Raw genomic sequence first — 15,129 nt, 5'->3', positions numbered from 1 at the left:
AATCAAGTACTTTGCAGTGAGCTGTGCACTTTCCCACTGCTACCCTTGGGGGTAACGTCAGGGCATCCAAGAGTTTGCATATTAGTGTTGCGTGTTTTACCTTTGTACCTTGCAATGTCAGAAATCCCTTCTCAGCCCAGAGCCTCCCAAAATTGGTTACCACCCCATGTGCATAAGCCGAATCAGTGTATATAGTTACACATTTTCCTTCACTAAGTCTTAGCACTTTTATTACTGCATGCAATTCTGCTGCCTGTGTAGATTTCTCCGGTACCTTTCCCATGTCTATTGTAGTTTCACCTGCTGTTACTGCGTAACCTGCCACTGTGTTCCCTGAATATAATTTATAGCAAGACCCATCACAAAACAATATACCGTCTCCATCCTCCAGAGGCCTGTCCTGCAAGTCAATCCTCCCTTTCATACTTTCTTCTGTCGTAATCACACAATAATGCATTACTTCATCCCCATTTGCTTGGACCGGCAACAGAGATGCTGAGTTTAACACATTGCATTGTTCGATCTTGACATTCCTGCTGAATAGGTACATCTTGTACTGTGTCAATTTGGCAGCCATGTGGTGTTGGGTCTGAGTCCTATTTAATAATACATTTACAGCATGTGGTACTTTAACAATGACATAATTCCCTAAAATTATTCCTGCACTTTGCTTGAGTGGCAGGGCTGCCGCCACCACCACCCTCATACATGGTGGCAGTAAGCGAGCAACTGCATCCAACCCTGTCAAGAAGTAAGCGCAAGGCCTCTGCCTCCCACCTTGCTCTTGGGTCAACACTGACATAGAACACCCATCTACCTCATCCACAAACAAATAAATCAATTTCCCATAATCAGGTGTTCCCAGAGCTGGTGTGTTACATAGGGCACCTTTTCAATGCTACGTACCCCTCTTCCATCTCTTTGTTCCATTCAAAGGGTACGTGGTGTTTCTCATCCTTCAATGTTTTTAACAGGGGTTTAGCTATTACTGAGAACTCTGGTATCCAGTGCCTACAATATGACAAAATTCCCAACACCTTTCTCAATTCTTTATATGTTCTGGGAATCAGCATAGCCTGAATCATTGCTACTCAGTCTGTTGACAATGACCGCCCTTGCTTTGACAAAACATTTCTTTTTGCTGTACATATTGCATTTTTGCTAAAGACACTTTGTGATTAAGTTTTGCCAGGTGAAACAGTACCATAACGGTCGCTTCCCTGTAACCTTCCTCCGTATTGGCACTTATTAATATATCATCAACGTACTGGACCAAGGATGTCCCAGTTGGTAGCTTTAACCCACTCAGCAGTACTTCCCCACATCACCAAGCTGCACTTCAGTAGAACCAGCAAAATGGCTGTGCTGGCTCATGTGAGCACCATTGCCACACCCCAAAATTGCATTTTGCAACAACAAAAAGATGGCTGCACCACCTGGCCAAGCACATATTGGGCAGGATGGAACAAGGGGGCACACTGAAAAAGCTTCCCAGGGTGTTCTTACATGTACAAAAGAAGATGAGTAAAAAAGCAGCACTGTTTTTCTGCAAGCCCAACATTCCCATTGAAAAGGGGAATATTTCACCTTTAAAATGATGCCGCTCTAATGCTATTTGTCCCTGTTCTTCATCATACTACCTTTATCAAAAATACCATGTCATGCCCAGTCATGTTCACATTGTGCTCCATCAGAAAAGAGCCTTATTCCTGAAAGACAGGCTGTGCCAGCTAAACCTGAGAAGATCAACAAAGACTTTCCTTCAGCTACACAGGAAACGCTTAAATATGGCTACAAAATGTCAAAAATCACTGCTTGAAAAGAAAATCATAGCTTTCGGTGCATATGTCAATTTTATGAAGGTTTTTGCCTTGTACTGACTGTTGTGTAAAGTAAGTTGACCACAGCTACAACAAAGCTGACCAGATTTCACTGCCAGGCCAAAGCATAGCTGACTCTACTCCAGTAAAGGCCTAGATTAAGAAAATCCCACTAACAAATCCCATTAAAAAAAAGAGAGAGGACAGGCTATGGCACCTTAGCATCCCGTGCCCTCCAGTGCCCCGAATTGCCCAGCCGCCTCTCCGCCAAGAGAGTCCGTCACCCGGTGACCCGAGCGGTGCAGTGACCAAAACCCTGCTGACTGCTCCAAAATTCCCAAATCCAAGCGTGGACCTCGAGCATCCCACACCACACATTCTACCCCATCCCGACCCGTGTGTCCCTGTTCCACTCTCCAAGCAGTCCCATCCCCACCCTGACAGTCCGCTGAAACTGCTAGAATTCTCTGCGCACCCTGCCGCTGAATCAACCAGCGCCACTTTCCTATTTTCCTTTTGTTCTGCCTAGATCATAAGTCATTAGCGATATTTTGACCAAACAAATCAATTCTCCCCAAGGTAAAGGGGCACACCGTGCGAAGGGCCACAACTGATATTCACGGGTGGCGCACCTCCCCTCCCAGCCACCAAATCCAATCCAAGTAAAACCTGCTCTTCACCTTAAAACCGACCCTCTCTTCTTCACTGCTACACCCTACCACAAATAAACCTCACTCCGCCTTCCAAATCTCCCTCAATCCCCCAGCTAGAGATCTATTTCCACCTCTATACCTTCCCTGCAATATACATCCATCCCCCAGCCCAGAAACCGCATTGAGAATTCAAGTATTTCACCCGTTTTTCCTCAGATCCATTTGTGTCATTTTTAAACAGGAATTGGGTAAATTGCAAGTTGTTTTCCAATGTGTCATTTGGCTGCAGCATGCTCTAACCTTTCCACTCATTTTCGAATTGCATACCTTTTGCAGATCCATTGCCTTGTGGTTGCCAGTGATGCAACCTACATGCTCTTGTGATAAAACATATGTATATCATAATTTGACCACACAGTAATTATTTGTAAAATTCGAATGTTATTTTAGGCCTTTACCATTATTGTATGAGGGAAGGTCGGATTTTGATTCTGTTCAGTGCCTCTTATTCCTGACTACCTGCTGCTTCTTTCTATCCACTCAGAATTTGATTACTTGTGGGTTGAGGGAACATTGCAGGGGGGAACCTTAACTTGGGTGCTATCTATCCTAATTCAAAAAGTGCTCCTATTTACTTGTGCTTCATATATGTTCTAGGAGAAGGTCAATTAAGTGCATTGCTTCCATTTTCATTGTAATTATCACCCCATTGGTGATTGCTGCCCCATATAGAAAATTGGATGATTTCTTTGAATTTTAAAAATAAATAAATATTGCATTTTCACCAACCGGCCTGGTTCATGGTCCATTGTGACACAGGGTATTTGAAAAAGGGGGTGTGATACGAGTTGTGTACCATCTCACATTAAATCTGCATAAAATCAAGAGAAAGGCATCCCAGTTGTGCGCTTCATACTAGACTGACACCAAGGTTTCGCACATTTGAGACATGGTACACATGTGAGACATCCTGTCACTGTACCCTATGGCTTCTTATGACTGACCCGCATTGGGACTTTACCTTGGATCCACTTGTATGTAAGTTATAAACATCATTGTATCATTAGCCTACTCACATATCACTGTATCTGTACAATAGCTATCATGCCTGTACATAACTTTCCGTACTTTCACCTTCATATGCCTGTAAACCTACCTCACTGCAATGTACTTTCTTTTATGCCATGTATGTAAACTACCTTTCTATAACTTGTATCTTATGACGGCACCCAGATGCCTTTGGGCCAGTCGCGCTATATAAATAAACAAAATACAAAATACAAGGTGTGTATCACCTGATTGAAATCCTTAACAAACTTGACAACAAATTCCCCATGACCTTTGTTTCACTTGTAAATTCTACATCCGGACCGGTCTTTTACATCAAACATCCATCCTTCCTTTCAGTCTACAAAACAGACCTCATCAATAGTACGTACCATAAAACTGATACTCTTGTCCCAACGGCCTTACCATCCGTTCCTCCTACCTGCACTCACCTCTTGTGGGGTCTCCGCCAGAAGTCTATCAAACCCAAAGAGTGGCTGCCTGCTGTCCTGTCGTCTGGCGGGACTGGCGGAGGAAGGGTAATGCGTGTTTTCGCATTCAATGGTACGGTTTTCCGTTGGGGCCCCGATACCGTTACTCCACCAGCCTCGCCCATGAAGGCCTCACCCAGTGATGGGCTACCGCACCTCGGGTCCCTTTGTGGTCGGCCAGGAAATGGGGGTACACTTTCGCTCACCCTACTTCAGTCAAAGGGAACCCACACAAAAATGACTCAGACAGTTGGTCAAGTCAAAAGGTTTATTCATCCATCTTTCACAAAGGGCCGGACTTCCAACGCCCTCAAGGGAGAACGAGGAAGTGAGCTCCCAAGCATTAGATCTGCATGGTTTATATACATTTCAAAATGCATTGGTTTCAATAGCTGGCACGCACACAGGAAAGGAATTTTGCATAAACATTAGCAGTTTGTCACGTAATCTACCCCACAACCTTTCTGCGTGCAAAGAGTGTCTTGTAAACACATTCTTGCGTCGAGCAGATAAGCCTGAAGCTGTGCGACCACCCTGCTTCAGCCGTGCCCTGGGCGGTTCATTTGGAAGAATTCTCTCATGTTACTTTATGATTACCGAACACATGCTGTGTCAAACCTTTGCTGCCCTTTTCCCTTCCCCTCTTCTCATAATAGTCGATGCATGATTTACAAGAAAACAAGGGTTTACAACAACGCCTAGCCGCACGCCATCACCCCTCTTGTCGCTGGGGCCCTGCAAGACTAATCTTGCTTCGATATGAGCATGGCCTCGCCACTTTCCATACCCACAGAGGTGGCACGCAACAGTGAAATGTGCTAAACCAGAATATATGTTGTTGATGCGGGCATAGAGACAATACTAAGCTGCAGAACGTCGGAAAAATAGCAACTCATCAACTTCGCTTTTCATCTGCAGAAGCCAGTCATCAACAGACTGCTAGAAAACCATGCAAAACTGTTTAAAGGAATTGGCTGCCTGAAAAACCTGACTGTCGCACTCCGTATATACCCCACCGTAGAGCCAAAAGCAGTTTGACACCACAGAGTCCCTTTTTCATATGCGTGCTGCCGCGGAAGCGAAGCTAAAGAAGTTGGAGGACTTGAACATCAACGAAAAGACATCAGGGCCCACCCCATGGGAGTCCCAGATGGTCGTCATCAGAAAAACATACAAAACTGTTTAAAGGAATCGGCTGCCTGAAAAACCCGACTGTCGCACTCCGTATATACCCACCGTAGAGCCAAAAGCATTTTGACACCACAGAGTCCCTTTTTCATATGCGTGCGGCCGCGGAAGCGAAGCTAAAGAAGTTGGAGGACTTGAACATCAACGAAAAGACATCAGGGCCCACCCCATGGGAGTCCCAGATGGTCGTCATCAGAAAAACATACAAAACTGTTTAAAGGAATCGGCTGCCTGAAAAACCCGACTGTCGCACTCCGTATATACCCACCGTAGAGCCAAAAGCATTTTGACACCACAGAGTCCCTTTTTCATATGCGTGCGGCCGTGGAAGCGAAGCTAAAGAAGTTGGAGGACTTGAACATCAACAAAAAGACATCAGGGCCCACCCTGTGGGTGTCCCAGATGGTCGTCACCAAGAAAATAAAGCAGCCGAACGCTGTATGCATTTGAATTGATATGGGGCTCCTCAACCTCTCAATTGGAGGTGAATAGCACATCACAGCCACAATAGATTAATTAATTGTAGATTTAAATGTAACAACCTTTTTCAGTAAGCTGGATCTCCGATCCGGCTACAACCAAATCAGGCAGGCAAGGTAGTCAAGGTATATCACAACCTTCTCCTTGTGCCTGGAACTTCTAAGGTACCATCTACTCAACTTTGGCATTTCGTCGGTGGCTGAGGTTTTTCAAAACGGCATGTGTTAGGAAAGATTTCTTAATTGTGGGTAATTTTCCTTCCATGTGGCAACCCCTAAACTTTTTGCTGTTGTTTTCACCAGGATCTAGACTTTGCCAGAGAAGTGCCACCTTCTGCCGCACTCCTCTGGGCTTTCGCTCCATTCTTACGGGGAAACTGACATGCCCTTAAGACAGTCAGTACCGGGAAACATTGTTTTCCGTAGTTCTTTTATCATGTTGCAGCTTTCGCGCAAGATGGCACAAGAGGGCATTGTAAGCTAAGTTACTGCTCTCTTTGGGTCTCTAGTCTACTACAGGCCCTAGATACTCTCTTGGGATTGTTATCGAACGGTGCAAGTGAATCACGGACGGGACTGGTGGCAGCGATCGTTTCTTTGTGTTTTTGAGCTCCTTTTGGCGTTTAAGTGTGTTTCTCGCGCTTAGCCTAAAATGGTGGCCTGGCTCCCAAAATGGCCAGACCACGAGGCTCGTTGTCCTGTCCGCTAACCGTCTTGCCCCCTTCACCTTCCCCAGGTCAACCCGACACGGGGCCTTCCTTATTTGGGCATGTACTTTCCCGCGAAACACAGATGCTTTCACGGGCTGCTACAGGTCTTGTGTGTGCCTCCAGGATGTGGGCTGGGATGTCTGGTCCCAATACACATCCTGGGTGCCAGAGAGTCTAGGGTGGTGTGAATGCCTGGGACCTCCGTGGTCCGTGATAGGTCCACGTATGGGGTGAGTGTTTTGTGAGCAGATCTCCCATTGGGTCCCCTCCGTTTTGGCGCAAAGGGAACTGTGGATAAAAGGGGTCTGGAAACACCACTACCATGTCGATCTCCTCGGTTCTCACAAACGAAGGAATACAGGAGCCAAGTATCCTGCAACCACGAGGCTGAACCGATGAATCACTGGTGACCCGCTGAAGGACTGCTCCTCTGCACTGCTGTCGCTTTGTGAAACCCTTTCTACCTCTGATCAAACGAGAAGGCCTGTACTGGTACTTCGACCCCTTGGAATAGTGGGAACAACTATTCTCGGCATCTTCACCATCTCCTGCACGTAAGCCTTCGGAAGTGTCTCTGGGCCATCCAGCAAACTGTCCAGCCTACCCAGGAGTCTTGCTCTCTAACCGCCGTCAGGTTGTGTTGTATTACGAGTCCTTGTCACTCTCACACTATTCGTACACTTGGCATTCCCAGGTCTGAAGTGAGTAGTGTACATTTGGCTGAAATACACACGGCCGCTCCGTTGCCCTGCTATGGTAACAAACTGTGCGGGTTCACTGCGTTTGGGACGTCCTCAACTCAACTTCTGCTGCTGCGAAATCTACACGATGACGAGACGTCCCCTGCTCCTATCTGAGCCTGCCAGCACTGAAACTGACGTGGAGAAGCCTGGGTCTGCTTGCATCGGGGACCGGTGAGTATCATCGCTAGGAAACTGGTCGCCCTCCTGCAGGAGCCCATAGCTTTTCCCTGCTGTGTATAACAGCACGCCTTTCCGTACTCGCGCTCCGCTTATGCCCACAGTGGAGGCTGCGCTTGAGTCGCGGAGCTCTGTTCATCTTCATTTGTTCACCAAACTAAACTGCCTGATTCCCTCGAAGAGACTCCCCTTTTTGCCCGTTGGCACCAGCGTGTGCAGGTACCTTTGAGCACAAGGCTCCACTCTTTGTAGGGCTTGGACTTCCTTTTAGTTAGGTGCCTCTGAAGGCGGACTGGGTCTAATTATTATTCGCACTGCCTGTTTTCCTCCCCATCTAGGTGGTCTACACATTTCGTGCGTCTAACTCATTAGACTCGTTTGTATTTGTATATATATTGTATGGTATGTGTTGGTTTACTTGAGTTTTATTGTGATTTCTCGCTACGGTCAATGTTACAAAGGCCTTGTAATAAATGTGTATATATTTTTAATATAACACCTGCTTGGAGTAATTTGTAAGTGTCCTTGCTTTGTGTGCTCATTGTGGGCTTTCAGTCACCCTCACCCCTCTTGAGACCTAGTCTTGACCGCCGTGATCGCTATCCTGATTGGTCTGGCTTGTCCAGAGGTTACCCTGTTCCAAGAAACTAGGCTGGCCTTCTGAACCTCAGCCCCTCCAGGACAGAGTTCAGAAATCCGTCTTAACAGCATGCATAAGGTATTGTAGGACCTACCCGGCTCCACAAATGTCAGTGATGATATCCCAGTGAATGGCAACTCAGAGGACGAACATAACGCACGGCCAGCAGCCGTCCTACAATGACAAGACCAGATTTGACCCGATATGCCAAACAATGTGAGTTAGGGAAGAGGGAGTTGGCATTTTCTGGTCATGTTTTTAACACAAACGGTGTATCCCCTGACTTGGTGGCGGATGTTAAGAGCGCAAAGCCACCAATCACTGCAACAGAAGTCCAGAGCTTCATGGGTATGGCCACATACTGCAGCAGGTTCATACTGGACTCAGCTTCAGTCACAGCACTCCTGCGCGAGCTCACCAGGAAAGATGCTGCATGGACATGGGGGAAAGAGCCCATCACCATATTTGAATGGAAAAAAGACTCACAAACAACACCACAATGGCGTTCTTCAACACCACCTGAAAAACAGAGCTCGTGGTGGATGCAAGCCCAGTAGGGTTTTGCGCAGTCCTTACCCAAATCGACGAGAAGGAGTTACGCATCCCATCGCTTTCGCCAGCCAGGCGCTAACAAAGACTGAACAAAACTATGTGCACATTGAGGGGGAGGCCCTCGCCATCCTGTGGGGGTGCCGCCATTTTCAAGTGTATCTTCTTGGTCATCATGCCACTCTCAATATGGATCACTAGTTGCTGGTGCTGATCTTCAAGGGCTCTGCCTCATACCTGCGGGGGAGGCTCGAATGCTGGATGCTCCAGCTACAACAATTCGGTACTATAGCAATCTGGCAGGGACAACCTGATGGACTACTTGTCTCGGTACCCCCAGCCAGCAACACCTGGGGAACAAGAAGTGACACTGGATACGGATGAGCACATCTGCCATGTGGTTGCGTACGCCAGACCCAAACGCATAAAGCGGAGTGTGAGGGAGTGTTCCTGGTGTGGAGGCCTAAGCAATTTACTGGAGTTGGAGTGTGTTTCCTCACTGTCTACTGTGCTGGGCGGAGCTTTCCACCACTTCTACAAAACCTCCATTCAGACACGGAGCATCGCGGAGTGTGAGGGAGTGTTCCTGGTGTTCGTGGTGGCCGTGGCTGGACAGCTGCAGAACAAAAATGAACAAAATGGAACAGACTGCGCCAAGTACTGAAACCCAAGAAACCCACAAGGAGTCACCTAGTGGTGTCCCAGCAATGGCTGCTGGTACTAGAGCCCAGGTCCAGCGAGGGAGACCGGCATCGGTACTGGCACTGTCCGACCATGATGTGCAGAAAGATAAGGAAAGGCGTGTGACCCTGGCTGGGGCTTTTCAAGTAAGTGGCTCCTCCCTGGTGTTGCATATGGCCCTGCGGCCCTCACATGCATACGCGCACGCACACAAAGTAAGGAGGACACGGGATGCGATGTTGCTTGCTACGCGTCCCGGCGGCAACTGCCGCACGGACGCAGTTTATTCCAACTGCGCATGCGCGGGTCCACAATGAGGCCCGCGCATGCGCGCTACATCAAACTGGGACGTCACATCCCTTTTTAACTTTAACCAAAACAGTGTAAACCTTCGGGGTGTGCCCACCCCTGCACAACTGGTGACCATGTGGGCGGTCGCATGAATAACTTGAAGTCTCACCTCACCTTCTCAGTTCAGTCACCTGAGCCCAGGATGTAGTCCTTGAGATGCCCCGGTAGTCTCCGCTCTCGGCAGACAGGGTACCTTGGCGAGATGGTGGGCGGAGTGGCACACTCCAGTTCAGAGCCAGTGGAGACCCTGTTCTGCTCACCCTCCTGATCTCCAGGTGGCTCCTCCCGACCCACGGATTCCTCCGAAGCCCCGTTCTCAGCGGGTGTTTCGAGTCTTTTGAAGAACGACCGGTTGCGCGTGACTGTTCCTCGGGCGCAGGCTGCCGTCACCATCGTGCCCTTTACATGCGTTACCTTCCACGGGCACGGCTCAAATGGCAGAGACAGCTTCCCCTCGGGGTGCCGGTTACGGACCAGCACTGTGTCCCCTACTCGCACCTCCTTTTCCTGCAGACCCCTCCGTTCACTTTCTTTGTCGTTACGCCTGGCCCGTTCTTCCTGGACTCCCTCATTGTTTATTATCCCTGGCGGACGGCCTTCCTCTTCCGGTAGCATTCCCCTCGGGCATCGTCCAAACAGTGCTTCGGCGGGAGCCACTCTCGTGGACTGGTGGGGTGTCGTGCGGTATTCTCTTAGAAACTCCACTAGCTTTCTCTCCAGGTCTTCACCGCCACTGGCGGAAATCCTTAGGACCTTGTTAAGAGTCTGCATCATTCTCTCGGCCTCCCCTCGTTGGCTCGCGGCCAGAGTGGGGAGACTCTGCGATGCCGGATCCCCCTTTCCCGGAGGTAAGTTGCGAACTGGCTGCCCGTGAACGGCGGCCCGTTGTCTGAGCACAGTAGGTCCAGGAATCCATGTGTGGCGAACATTTTGTCCAACGCCTTCGTCGCGAACTCTGTCTTTGTCGACTCTACCACTTCCACCTCGGGGTACCTGGACCATTGGTCAACTGCTACCAGAAAGTACATGCCACAACCAGTCGAGCCGAAGTCCACGTGGACGGTTCCCCATGGTTTGCTGCTGCGCTCCATCGACCTTATCGGCGGGGCTCTGTCTCCTGGGGCCGCCGCTTGGCATGCCACACATCTCCTCACGAAGCTCTCCACTCGCTCCTCCAGGTCCGGGAACCATACTTTGTGTCTTAGCCGAGCCTTCGTTTTGACAACCCCCTGATGACCAATGTGGGCCAGTTCGAGTACCCTTGTCCTCAGTGCCCGTGGGATGACGATTTGTCTCCCTCGAAGTATTAGCCCATCGTCTGAGACAGAGAGTTCATCCCTCACTTTCCAGAGTGCTTGGAGGTCACTCTGGGCCTCTGCTTGACGGCGCGAGTTGTTACGCAGTACCTCCTTCCAATCACCGCTCCTCACAGCGGTCTTGACGATGCTAAAAACCTCGTCCTTGGAGCATTCTGTCGCTATCGCAATTCTTGAGAGTGCCATTGGAAGGGACCCTTCCACCACCTGACACAGCAGCCCATGGCATTCGTTCGCCCCAATGTCGGTGACGGAGTTTTCCTTGCTGGGGTGGCGCGACAGGTAGTCGGCCGGGTTGTTCGTTCCTGGTCGGTAAATTAGTTTCACCCCATACTCCATCAGTGCCAGCATCCACCTTTCGATCCTGGGGGCGGCTTGGATGACACGCCCGCCAGTATGGGCAGTAGCGGCTTGTGGTCAGTCACCACCACGACAGGTTTGCCCAGGATGTATAAACGGAAATGGCAACAGCCCCACAGGATGGCCAACGCCTCCCGTTCGATCTGCGAGTATCTCATTTCCGTGTCCGAAAAGGCCTTACTTGCATAGGCGATGGGACGCATGTCCCCGCGTTCATCGGGTTGCAGCAGCACAGCCCCTACTCCCACTGGACTCGCATCGACCACCACCTCCGATTCCACCTTGGGGTTGAAATATGCCAGGGTGTCCCCATCGGAGAGGGCGTTTTTCAGGGTCTGGAATGCCTCTTGTTCACTGGCAACCCATTTCCACGCGGCGTCGTTCCTTGTTAGCACTCTGAGCGGTTCTGCCAGCGACGCTAACCCTTTGATGAAACGCCCGCAGCAAGTTACCATCCCCAGGAAGCTCCTTACTTCCGTGGGGGATTGTGGGGGGCGGCTTCCCTAATGTCCTTGACTTTGGCTGGGTCAGGTGACACACCGGCCGCATGGAAGATGAATCCGAAGAAACCAATACGGTCCTTGAAGAACTCGCATTTTTGTCGATGTAGGGTGAGCCCTAAGTTCTTCAGTCTCTGGAGCGTGTTCTCCAACCTCTTCATGTGCTCCCTTTCCGAGTCCGCGAAAACTAAGATGTCGTCGCTTATGTTCAATACCCCTTTTAGGCCAGCCAACGCCCCCCTGATGGTGTTCTGAAATACTTCGGCAGCTGACGAAATACCGAAGCTCAGGCGTTTAAATTGGTAGAGGCCGTCATGCGTCGTGAAGGTTGTTATGAACCTGGAGTCCGGGTGCAGTTCAAGCTGATGGTAGCCCGCTCGTAGGTCCAGCTTTGAGAAGACTCTTGCCCCCTGAAGCTCTCCGATAATATCATCCAGAGTTGGAGTAATGTGCCTTTCCCTCTTGATCGCAGCGTTTGGGAGGCGCATGTCCACGCAAATTCTCACCGCCCCTGGCTGTTTCGGCTTGGGAGCCACCACAATTGGTGACACCCAGGGTGTCGGCCCCTCCACTCTCTCAATAATGTCCATATTTACGAGTGATCGGAGTTCCTCCTCCACCTTCTCCCTTAGGTGGAACGGAATCCTATGGTGCTTGAGGGCTGTTGGTCTGATGGACTTGTCGATATGCAGGCGCACTGGGGGTGCTTTCAGCTTCCCTATACCCTCGAAGATGCCCGAGAACTTGTCCAGCAGCGTTTCGATGTCAATCTGGTATACTCCATATGCAAAATGAACCAAATTGAGGGCCTCCGACGCAGCGCAGCTGAGTAGCGAGTGAGGGCTAACGTCCGTGACAAAGAATTTTGCCTTGATGGTGCTTTCCCCTCTCGACACTGCTGACACAAATACACCCTTGAGTGGCAACGGGGTGTCTCCTCCAAAAGTGAATATCTTTGCCATGGACTTGTCCAGTGCCGGCGGGCCTGGGAGTCTTAGATAATCTTCCTCCGCCAGCACGCATACGGATGCTCCGGTATCGATGAGGATCAGCGTCGGCACGCCCAGTATGTTCACCACACACCTGGGTTGTCTCTTCCGTTTGCTTTCTGAGGCAATGTTTGAAATGAAAAACACTTCTTCTTCGTCCTCCTCCTCCTCTTCCTCTTCCTCAGCAAGTTGCAACCTCCGCACCTCCTGTTCGAGAGCTGCGATGCTGCGCTGCCTTCTGAAACCGCTGCCCCTTGCTCTCGCGGGGCCTCTCTGAGTAGGTACAGGAGCAGGGGCGCGGCACATGCGGGCATAGTGCCCCGGTCCATTGCACCGTCCACAGGATCTCGTTTTGGCAGGACACTCTTCTACATGTGGCAGTCATATCCGCAATCTTGGCAGATTGATCCGGGTGCTGTGGGATATCTGTTCTCCGTTGTCTTCGGGACCCACTTATCCTTCAGCTTTGTCCTTTTGTTTATGGCAAAAGCTTCCTCCCTCGCGCTTGGCCTAACTGCTGCGTCCATGCTCGCTCCTCTGGATTCTGCCAGCTCGTACGTCCGGCCACTATCTAGTATCTGCTGTAGTGTCCACCCCGGCTCTCTCAGCACTTGTCCTCGCAATTTACCTGAGCTGCAGCCCTGGAGGACCTGGTTTCTTATCATTAGCTCGTCGTTGTCCCAGCGACATGTGTTGGCCGTCACTCTCAGTATGGGGCAGAATTGATCGAGAGATTCTTCCTCCCTTTGCTTCTCTCTGCAGAACAAAAATCTTTCATAGTCGACATTCGACTGTGGAATGAAGTGGTTTTCTAGCGCAGTCTTGACAGTGTCGTAAGTAACTACTGGCAGGGTGAATGATTCGTAGATGCGCATTATGTCCAGCCCGGCCGAATACAGAAGGGTCGCCCTTTTTGCATCGTCGTTGGTGGTTCCGGTCGCTGTAAAGTACATCTCTAGCTTCTTAACCCATAGTAGCCACCTGGGTCTTAGTTTGGAAGGGGGCCCCGACGTGTCAAACTCCTGCATTGGCAGCAGTGACCCCTGTTGTGTCCTCACCGCTCTTGTCGCAACTTCTGTGTCTTCGTCGCTACTGGCCATCTTCACAGGTCGCACAGGCACCTCTGGGTGTGTTAGAGGCCGCAAACCTGGCTGGTGTAAGGCTCAACGTACCTCCTGCCTTTTCCCCTTGTGTCCGGCTTTTTTAAAAAATTTTTTGGATTGTCCAAAAGGTTGTTGGGGACAGTCAAATGTTCCAAAAATTAGCCCTTTCTTCTCCGGGTAGCAGCGCACGAGCACCTTTTCAGGCCGCTACTGCTCTGAGGAGAAAAGAAAACGTTCGTGCTCGGTCCGCGTCGTGTCCTCGCGTACTGATGCGGATTGTGCGCCCACGTACATTGGGCGAACGCTGTGGCGGCAATCCCGCCTCGTCGCCAGTTGTTGCATATGGCCCCGCGGCCCTCACATGCATACGCGCACGCACACAAAGTAAGGAGGACACGGGACGCAATGTTGCTTGCTACGCGTCCCGGCGGCAACTGCCGCACGGACGCAGTTTATTCCAACTGCGCATGCGCGGGTCCACAACGAGGCCCGCGCATGCGCGCTACATCAAACTGGGACGTCACACCTGGGATCGAGTGAAAATGGTAATGAACCTTCAAATCAAACACAGTTTAAGTCTGGGGAAAACTCTTTAGCCCAAAGCACGAAGCCGCGCACGAGCGCGAGTGAGAGGCATGAGGAGGGTGTGGGGGGTGCATCGAATAGAAACTGTTGTGCTACTATATGCGAGGGCATACTTAACGGCTTGGAAAAAAGAGGCGGCGCTCACTGAGAGGAGATACTGCAGAATCAGCGTGGCGCGCCTTGCCCGTGTCAGAGAGAGGGCTCCGTGACTGTCAAGCTCTCGTGCACGGCCTGTTCTACAGTGCGGGGCCCGTGAAGAGGAGGGGGAACCCATACCAGAGGATAAACTCCACATTAAGGCTGGGCAGGAGTGTCCAAATTGTGAAAGTATCACTCTTGAAGCAATTCAAACACTTACCTTTCAGAGCCGTCCCTCCGCTGCAAGCTTCTATTCATGCAGCGAGTCGCTGTGCAGTGGTGAGAGCCCGCCCCCTCTCCTGGACAGGCCATGTGAGGAACGGCTGCACGCTCACGGAACAGAGGATCTGAGGGGGAAAGAGCGGCGGGGGGGGGGGGTGCAGGGGTTGGAATGCAACGATGACAGAAATGTCCCTCGAGTGCTCGAAATAGACATCCCTGAATGCGGCAGAAAAATAAATATGAAAGAAATAAATGTAAATGAAAATGAAAATCCTGGGGAAATTAATAAAGATGCTAACACTGATGGAAGAGGAGGTTTTTGGGCCGCCTGAGAAAGGAATTGTATCTATGCAATTGGAAAGCGCAGAGGCAATGGATAATCCTAGA

Source organism: Ambystoma mexicanum, chromosome 9 (assembly GCF_040938575.1).
Source record: "Ambystoma mexicanum isolate Mex_15411 chromosome 9, UKY_AmexF1_1, whole genome shotgun sequence".
NCBI classification, from domain to species: Eukaryota; Metazoa; Chordata; class Amphibia; order Caudata; family Ambystomatidae; genus Ambystoma; species Ambystoma mexicanum.
Note: the sequence above shows the minus strand (reverse complement) of the source record.